Below are 10,582 nucleotides of genomic sequence, written 5' to 3' on the forward strand. Positions count from 1 at the left end.
AGAAAACTGTTCATTGAAGAAAGAAGTTATTCCAGCTGGAGAGGAGGCTTTAATTTCAGTCTATTTTGGAGAAATTTCTCTAGACACAGAACCCTCCCTCAATTTCTCCAGAACTTTTGTAGCTAAGCTTCCTCTAAAGGCTTTCCAGACTACTGTATCCCTTTCAGGAATCTGATTTGACTTGATTATCTCCAAGTTTCACCTCACTTAAAAATTACTTGCTTACAAAATCAGACATAAAAATGTAAAAGTGTCATAGCACACTATTACTGAAAAATTGCTTACTTTCTCATTTTTACCATATAATTATAAAATCAATCAATTGGAATTTAATTATTGCACTTGCATTTCACGTGTACAGTATATAGAGCAGTATAAACAAGTCACTATGAAATTTTAATTTGTATTGGCTTCGCTATTGCTTTTTATGAAGCCTGTTGTAAAATTAGGCAAATATCTAGATGAACTGATGTACCCACCAGAAGACCTCCGTATACCCCCAGGGTAAAGCATACCCCTGGTTGAGAACCACGTCAATAAAGTGTACTTGTTTGATATTCATTAGAATGACTGGCCAATTTTTTGTAGTTCTTTTTCACCCAGAAATATAAAACGTAACCAAATAATCTTTGATAACCATTATTTCCTCTTTAGAACCATGTTCAGGATGTAAAATGTAAGGCCCAGCTAACATTTCATTAGCCTGTTTAGAGTTTATTAACCATCAACAACTTTTGGATAACTCACTACAGTACACACAATAAAGAAGCATGAACACATTAGCCTTTAAATTAATTTACTATGTCTTAAAGCACCGCAAGATGGCAGCAGAGTAGGTCATTAAATACCACTACAACAAGCTGGTCCTCTCTTCCAGAAAAGTGGTAGAGGATGAGCTATTAAGTGTTTTGTTACAGTTTTGTCACCTCTCATGACTTTTATTTTTTTAATGCACCACACAGTTTCTAAGTGTTTTCCTTAACACCCCAGCCAACCAAGTCAAGTGATTATTTGAGAATCTTAGCTTTCATTAAAAAATAGTTTCTAGCCCTCATGGTGAGAGAGAAAACCTTGAAAATATGAACCAGGTGTCCCCTAAAGATTCAGTAACCAGAAGAAAAATAAAAAGAACCCCAAATGTATTGTTTCTTTAAAAATCTCATGATTTTTCAGCCAACTTCATTATTTTGGGATGCCTGGTTGATGATTATTGAACTCTTAGGCGTGCAATACATTACACGTGCTCTGCACTTCCCTGTTTTAGAGACAGGTATGATGGAGGGGGAAAGGTGGCTGCAGGCTCAATCCCTCTGCAGAATCCCTCTCTTTAGGGGGCCTGGGGTAGCATTGCTCAGGGATGAGGTAAAGTTTATTTCCTGCTCCCAAATTTCTCTCACCATGTATAGCAGAATGGCAAGAGAACAGATCCTTTGACCTAAGCTTCCCCTGGAGTCTCTCAAATTCGCAGAGTGACAACAGAGGAGCTGTTCTGAAGCTATTATGTAGGTCACCCCATGTGGCCAGTGGTTCGCCCACAGGGGGTGCACAGGAGACATTACCGGTGTCTCCTCAGCTATGAGGAAATGGCAGAGGACTCCACTATCTGTTTTCTGCAGGAACCCCAGGCTCCACCATGGAACATATCAGGTATCCCTGGCCTGAATTAAGGCAATCCCGACTTAGGAACAGTAAAATATTGGAGTCCCCTCATGCCCAGCTCAGAGGTTATAGACAGAGTTCATTCACAAAGACCCCTCCACTTGGAACGATGGTTATTCAGGAGAGCAGTAGGGGTGGCAATAGCAGCAGCGAATTGGGGAGTTGGAGGATCCTCAGCCCATCCAAAGAGATATAACAAAGGCAGCAGTGGTACAGGACACCACCACCCCCACCATCTCCTGGGTCAAAGGCCCGCCCAAACCTTGAAACTTGTGGCCGGCAAGGGAGGTGAGACGCCTTGGCCTGGCTGAACACTGAGATCTGCAGTCGTGGGCACCCACCGATACTTACCAGGGTAGGTCTGGATGATCCATCTCTATAACAGGGAGGAGGGCCTAGCTGGCCGCCTCTCTGCAGCCAGCAGTCTGCTTCCACAGTAGTGCTCTCCAGGATGGTCATGATGATATCGCCCGTAATGCCAGCCCTAGGAGTTAAAAAATCATGAGTTAGACCCCACCAAAAAATTGTGAGAATAGTTTAAAACCATGAGATTTTTAAATATAATCAATGAATTTTTTATGTTTTTTGTCTGTTGCCTCATTTTTTAGCTTTTAGGGGAAAGGGTCAGTCCTAATTGCATGCGATTATTTGGGGTTGAAATTTCAACTTTAAATGCACCCACAGATATGCAGGCCTCTCCCACCTGCAGAACTGCTCAGAGAGGTCCTCCACTTACCCTCTGCTACCTCCTTGGGAGGGGACATTTAATTAAATCACCCCTCCCCACTCAGGTCCTCCTCTCAGTTTCCTACCCATACCTCCCCTTCTCTGCCACATCCTTGCCTTTTCCTCTATTTGAATCTCCTACTCTGTCATGAGTCTCCCTGTTCCATCCTGCTCTCACTGCCTTCTCCCACGCTGCTCCTTTCCTACAGAATCCCTGTTTCTCTTTACCCCTATATTCTCCTTCTCTGCTTCTCCAGTTTTCTTGTCTCCCAGTGCTCCCTCTGCATTCTCTTCTCACCCTCATATACTCCCGCCCTGACCCTCAAAGCTTCTCTACCTCCACATACCTTAAACAAACACATTTCCTGTCGTCTCTCTTTCCATGTTCCTTTGTCTCCTCACAATCTCAGGTGGCTCCTATCTTAGTTGAGGGCTGCCTGGCTTCAGTCCTAATGGAAATAATGGGAGACAAGGGCCATCTTCACTAGAGGCTACCTCACTTCCAGTTGCAATGCTATAGGCAAAGGGAGATCATCTTAGCTGAGGGCAGCTGCTGGCTTCAGTTCTATAGATAACTGAAGATGGTGTCCATTTTTAGCAAGGCAAAAACACAAGGAAGTCCAGCTTTCTCCTGACACTATGAGCAGCTTTAAAAATAATCCAAAATTGCAATACTCTGAACAGTAGTGTGAGCGTTAGCACTTCTGCATCAATACACTGTCCTGTCATCTTGTATATCACATTATCCCAGAGCTTTACACACAGAGCCTACTGAATCTAGCGTTTAATCCAGCCATACCAAGGATGTGATCATATGTGGGACAGACTCTAAAGCGGAAGCCAGGTAAGCAGAGATTCTGAGGGGCTTCTGTAATAAATTGGGTAGTAAGATCAGGAAGTGAACAAGAACAGGATCAACTCTATCTTAATAACTCCCAAGAAAAGACATTCACAGGTATAGGAATTGAGTTTGGAATACTATGGCTCAGATTCTGCACTCATTTACACCATTATATATCTAGAGTAACTCCACTTCAATTGAATTAATCCAGATACACTGTAGGGTCCGGAAGATATTGTGATGTGAATGCAGCAAAAGTGGTAAAGTCTAGGCCCGATGACCCAGATATGAACTCGAGATAAAGCAAAAGTAGACTAACCACAAAACTGGCTTAAAGCAGCTAAAGATGTAAACAAGTACCCGCAGCTTTTGGCGGATTGGCCTTTAATATATGGTAAGAATGCATGTGTATACTATATGTGGAATAGGAGTGGTGCATGATTGCATATAATGGGAGCATTTTGACCTATCACAGCGTGTATGATCACCGCGTGAAAAGATCAGTAAAGGTATATCTGTAACTAAAATAGAGGGGGCTAGTTGAAGCTCTCCGTAGACCAGTCGGCCGAACGGTGCTGCGGATAGGTCCGCTCCTGGTGCAGCTCGCTTATAGGGAGAAATGGGGCTTCCCTCCCTCATTGTGGTAAGCACCTGAATTGTATTGCTAGCAGCTTAAATAAACAGATCTCGTGGGCACTGGCTTGCCTGACTGCTCTTTTCTCGCCACCAAGATCTCAAACCACGAACCCTCCATATCGGCGGAGTACATATACACAGGTGTAATTGAGAACAGACTTTGGCACTATTTGTTTTTTATACTTAGCATGTCACTAAACATGAAACTCTACTAGAAAAAGCTTTGGCACCCAAACATAGCTTTATTTTGCTCCAATTCTTCGTGTATGTGCACACGGATGGCGGCAAATTTGCTACCATCAGATCAATCTATCCGGATCAATTGAGCGGCAGTGAAGACCTGCTCAATCAATCCGGAAGTTGATTCAATTAAACCACCTCCTCAAAAGGCGTAGCGTTGTGTTGGTGCAGCGCAGTGGAGACAGCACACTAAAGGGAAGTTAGGAAGTCTATGGGAGTTACACAAGCTACGCAGAGGCGCTTGCGTAACTCCCATCGACTGCCACCGAATTTTCTGGTAAGTATGTACTAAGCCTTACTCTCCATCTCACACACTCTCCTGATTCCAATTCTTGACTGTAGCTCTTATTTACAGCCACTGGAGGCCGATGTACACCTATAATATTAACCATTACCCAAATTATTAGAATATAACATTTACAGGTTCAGTGACTGATTTTCTCTCTTACATATTACTCTCCTCTTTCTTGCAGATATAGCCATATGTATAAAATAAAACTAATTTCCCCCATTTTATTTGTTTTAGTAACTATACATGGGTGCAATGGCAAACAAAAGCCCATCAGCAAAAATACATTTGACAACTGTGAATTACACAAAAATCTTATATCAAATTATAAAACATGCATTCAGACATGTGAGAAGCAATGGAGTCCCACAAAATGCTTCAGCCAGCTAAATTAACATGACAATTAATCTTGAATACCAAGCACCTGATTTACACTGGTGTGAATGACATCCAGCCCAGAACATTTTAACTGTATATGTGTCCAAACCAAAGCTGGAGTTTCCATTCATGGGCAATTCTGAAGTTGTGGAAAAAATGAGTTCCTGTTCATAACAAAAAGTGGACTGGTGAGGAATCAGGACTCTAGAAGCCCTAGGAGTCATAGCAGAGCTGGAAGCCTCAGAGCTTGAGATCTGGGGCTCCCAGATTCCCTGCTTCAGAGCAAGGAATCTGGAAGTCTGTAAGCCAGAGCTTGCGAGAGGTTCCCCAGGGCTACCAGGTGTTAGAACCAAGGCCTGAAGCTGTGCCTCCTCGGTCTCCTGACAGCCTCAGAAGTCAGCTTGGCTGCATGATGAACCACCCTGCCTGATTGGCCAAGGAAGCTAGCAAGCAGGTTCTTAAGACCAGCAGCAGTCGTACCATGCCGGCTGCTCTTTGCGCACATCCATGGACTCTCTGCCCCCTATGTTTTCTGCACTCCAAGCCCCGGCTCCAACCTAGATGCTAACCTTCACCCAGACTAGCTCCAGCCTAGACCCTACCCTGTACCTGGCCTTGTTCCAGTCCTGTCCCAGCCTTGCTTCTGCCTCTGAACCAGCCCTGCTCCTGCCTTCCCTGACTCCAGTTCTGATCCTGGGCTCCAATTCCTGGCACTAGCTCAACCCTTTGTGATGGGGGAGGGGGGAAACTCCCTCACCAGCCCCAGCTAACTAAAGGGCATTAGAGCTGGTTAGGAGGAGCTGTGCCTGATTAGAGAATGGGAGACAGCTGTCTGCCTAACTGGGCTGAGAGTATGCTTGTACCGGATTAGAGGATAGAAGGCAGCTGTCAGGCTGACTAAATAGGGTTTATATGCCAGGGGGGATGGGACAGGGGAGTGAAGAGGCCCTACCTGTCTCATAGAGAGCAGAGAAGTCCCAGAGGCTGCTAGCTCCAGCGAAGCACTGCATGAAGGTGGTGGATGCACAAATGTACTGTAAATAAACTATACTGGTGACTGCTACACCGGAGGGTCTTCAAATCATTTGTGAGCTAGAGGGTGACTGAAGTGGAGGGGCCACATCAGAATACCCTTACTCCTGGGCTCTGGCATCTGAAGTCTGACTACTGTTCTCACACTCAGCCCTGGTTCCTGGTTCCGACTCTGTCTTGATCCTTGACTCTGACATGCAGACTCTGATTCTTACATCTGGCTCTGACCACTAGACCTGAATCCTGCTCTGACCACCAGGCCAGACTGTCTGTGCCCTGGTCTCCTGACATCAGGTTTCTGGCTCTATGGCAGGCACCCTGAGAGCCCCAGTTCAAGCCATAGGGACACAGGAATTACTAGACCAGAACAGGTCAGAGATCCATCTAGTCCATACACATCACTATAATAGTGGTCAGTACCAATGCTTCAGAGGAAGGTGCAAGAAACACCATAATAGACAGTTACAGCATAACCTGCCATAGGGAATTTTTTTCCCAATCCCCATCAGTTAGTAATTGCTTTACGTCCTGAAGTATGAGATTACTTTTCCTTATGCATTTTAACCTTATCTAACTGTAAGCGCTCTCATTTTATGAGTCATCCTAATGGAATTTTAGCCCCATTATTCAGTTACTATAGGAAATAAACAGCACAATAATATCTGCTGTGTGCTGAATGAAGATAAATCTGAGTCTAAAGAGAATGACGTACCTTGTGACAAAGTACAGTTAAGCAGTATGCATATCTGCATGAGACATCTCCACAGTTCTGCCTGAACTGATCCTGAAGTTTAAGAAACCTTTGTCTTTAGCAAGGAAGTTACTGGACTGATAGGTCCAACAATTAAAGACAGCTCTTTTTGTCAATATTCCCATACAGAGTTTCTAAAGCACAATGGGTAATCTTAGATTGTACTTTCTTTTCCAAGAAAGGTAATTTTTCAGCATCAACCATTCTCCATTTCTCAATGCACTGCTGGCTTTTATAAAGGCAAAAATTTGGCAGTAGCTATGGGGTAGAATTCAAGACCAGCGCAATTACATATAGTGGGTCAGTTTTCTAAAGACTCTCCCTGCAATTTGTCAAGCATCTATCCCTTCCTTTACTGTCAGTCTGAAATGGCAAGCTGCATGGGAGGCACTGGAAACGTCGCATATAGAGCTAGGTGGAAAATGGTTTTCCCGTACCACAAAAATTTTCAAAATTTCCATTGTGCATGGGGAGCACACCCAGGCCCTTCAAGATTTTTCACAAAAATACAACAGACAGAATAAGAAATAGGCAAATGATTAGGTCACGTAGCTGGATTGGTAGATTCAAGTCCCTTCTCTGAATCAGCATTTGTGAATCAGAAGGGACTTGATCCCAGGTCTCTCACCTCCGTGCTTAATGTCCTAACCACTGACCTACTGGCTATTCTGGATCTTGTTTTGACCAGAAGGTTCATCCTGGACCTGAGACATCTTTTCCAATAAAGGTTTGTCTAACCTGATACATTCCCATAATATGTTTCAGTTTTGACGAGGCCATATTTTCTGACTGGAAAAAAAAATTTTCATTTAAAAATTCCTGAGCAGCACTGGTCACTCACAGTATGTCGATCTAGAGTGACTGATGATTTGACACTTCATAAAGGCTTGTGTCTTGGCTTCAGCCCAGCAAGTTAGCAGTTCTGAACAAGAGACATCACAGAAGTTAAGCTTCCTGACATCATCCCAGCGCAACAGAGGTGCTTACCAGAGACTTCAGAAATCTGGCCCTTCATATAAGCCCAAAGGTGGAGGCAATGTTACAATCACCTCCAATAAGCCTAGAAAATTGGATATGCGGAATCAGTAACCTTGACATCAGCCCATCAAGCTACATCTGTTAGCCAGTAACTCTCAGAAGCTGATGTCTTGACATCCAACAACATGCTAAAGTTGAAAAAGTACGGAGCTTCACATAAGGCCAGCAAGTGCAGAATCAGTACTGTCACAAAGCCTGTGCCTTGGCTTCTGCCCAAGAAGCTAGACCCACAGTAATCTGTGCCTTGAAATTAACTCAGAAAACTAGAGTTGCTGAGCCAGTGACCTCATAATGGCTTATCTCTTGGTGTCAGATCTGCAAGCTAGAGGTGCTGAGCTAGTGAGCTCATAATTAAGGTTAAGATTCTGCAAGCCGCATCCTGTCCCTGACTTTTACTAAAAATACCTGGGGGGTGGAGACAAGCAGAGCATTACTGGGACTTGCAGCTGCTCAAGCCTCACCCCTGCTCCTGGAGCAGGGACTGCTCCGTGGCCCCAGGACTGCCCACAGGTCAGTTATTCTGGCAGCCCCAGGGCTGACCACTGACCAGCTATTCGGTGACCCAGAGCTGGCTGCCGGTCATCTGTTCCAGCAGCCGCTTCCCTGGCAGCCCCAGGGCTGACAGCAGCTCCAGCCCTGCCCCAGAAGAATTCACAGAGGTCCCAGAAAGATAAGGAATCCATGAACGCCATGACAGAATCATATCCTTACTCATAATCATAGAATCATAGTAGCGTAGGACTTGAAGGGACCTTGAGAGGTCTTCTAGTCCAGTCCCCTGCATTCATGGCAGGACTAAGTATTATCTAGACCATCCCTGACAGGTGTTTGTCCAACCTGCTCTTAAAAATCTCCAGTGATGGAGATGCCACAGCCTCCTTAAGTAATTTATTCCAGTGTTTAACTACCCCTGACAGTGAGGAAGTTTTTCCTAATGTCCAACCTAAACCGCCCTTGCTGCAGTTTAAGCCCATTGCTTCTTGTCCGATCCTCAGAGGTTAAGGAGAACAATTTTTCTCTCTCCTCCTTGTAACAAACTTTTATGTACTTGAAATCTTTTATGTCCCTTCCTTAACTTCTCTTTTCTGGACTAAACAAATGCAGTTTTTTCAATCTTCCCTCCTAGGTCATGCTTTCTAGACCTTTAATCATTTTTGTTGCTCTTCTCTGGACTTTCTCCAATTTGTACACGTCATTCCTGAAATGAAGCACCCAGAACTGGATACAATACTCCAGTTGAAGCCTGATCAGTGCAGAGTAGAGAGGAAGAATTACGTCTCGAGTCATGCTTACAGCACTCTTGCTAATATATCCCAGAATGATATTTGCTTTTTTTGCAACAATGTTACACTGTTGACTCATATTTCACTTGTGATCCACTATGGCCCCCAAATCCATTTCTGCAGTACTCCTTCCTAGGCAATCATTTCCCATTTTGTATGTGTGCAACTGATAGTTCCTTCCTAAGTGGAGTGCTTCACGTTTGTCCTTATTAAATTTGATCCTATTTACTTCAGATCATTTCTCCAGTTGTCCAGATTATTCTGATTTTTAATCATGTCCTCCAAAGCATTTGCAACCCCTCGCAGTTCGGCACTGTCTGCAAACTTTATAAGTGTACTTTCTGTGCCATTATATAAATCACTGATGAAGATATTGACCAGAAACAGACAGAACTGATTCCCTGTAGGTCCCCACTCAATATGCCCTCCCAGCTTGACTGTGAGCCACTGATAACTACTCTCTGGGAATGGTTTACCAAACAGTTATGCACCCACCTTATAGCAGCTCCCTGCAGGTTGTATTACCCTAGTTTGTTTCTAATGCCCTGTGCTTTGACATCAGCCCAGCATGCTAGGCTATGTTTACACTGCAATTTTGCCGCCGCCATATCGATCTTTCATGATTGATTGAGCGGTCAGTGAGACCCGCTCAATCGATGAGGGAGTTGACTGAATAAGTCCACCTCCTCAACTAGCGTAGCGCTGAGCCGACAATGTGAACAGTGCGCAGAAGCAGTCGACGGGAGTTACGCAAACTACTCTGTGTAGTTTGCGTAACTCCCGTTGACTGCTGCCGAATCGCGCCGCCAGTATAAACATAGCCCTAGTGTTGCTGAGCCAGTAACCTCTCTGAGAACTGTAACAATTATCTGAGATTTGACACCAGCTCAGGAAACTAGATATGCTGAACCAGTAAGCTTGAGTTTAGCCCAACACAATGAAGTTGCTGATCTAGAGACCTCACTGAGGCTTTACCTTAACATCTTATCATCAAGTTAGTGGTGCTAATTCATGCCAGTCTGTTCCTTCACATCAGAGATGCTATTGGAGGTGCTGCGTTACTGTAGCAAGTTCACAAAGGCTGTTGCATGGACATCATCTGAGCAAACTAGAAGGGTTCACCTAGCAATCTCACAAAGGCTTGAGCTTTGATATCATCCCAGTAAACTAGAGGTGCTGATCCAGAGAAGTCATGGACCTCTGGGCTTTTGTGCAAACCCAGAAAGCTAGAGATGTTGAGCCAGTAACCTCACAGAGACCTGTTCCTTGACATCCACTAGAAAGACCAAGTATCTGAGTCATCGAGCTCAGAAAAGCCTTTGACTTTTCAGCAACTCAGCAAGCCTTTGATTCTGAGTGAGGGTTACAGCAATATGGCGTGTTTGGGAAAATAGCTCCCCCTCTTCTTCAGAAAGTTTTATATGAATTCAGAAGAAACATCTCTCTGACAGAATACACTGAGAAATTCACACAGGAGCTCAGTGAGGAACAACATGCTCTAGGTGGTTGGGAAAAGGTCATTTTTTTCTTTGACTTTTTTTTTTTTTAAGAATGACCAGGTTATACAATAGTATCCACACTCTACTGTACATTAGACAAAATCCAAACCTGCTTGTAAGTGGGAGGAAAGCCTCTGGAAACATCTCGGGGTAAGATTGTCTATCATTATTGCCCTCACAGGGAATTCCTCTGCATCGATCCTCACCTTT

This window comes from Emydura macquarii, unplaced genomic scaffold (genome assembly GCF_026122565.2).
Source record: "Emydura macquarii macquarii isolate MOO-44397 ecotype Brisbane River unplaced genomic scaffold, CSIRO-AGI_Emac_v2 contig_587, whole genome shotgun sequence".
NCBI classification, from domain to species: domain Eukaryota; kingdom Metazoa; phylum Chordata; order Testudines; family Chelidae; genus Emydura; species Emydura macquarii.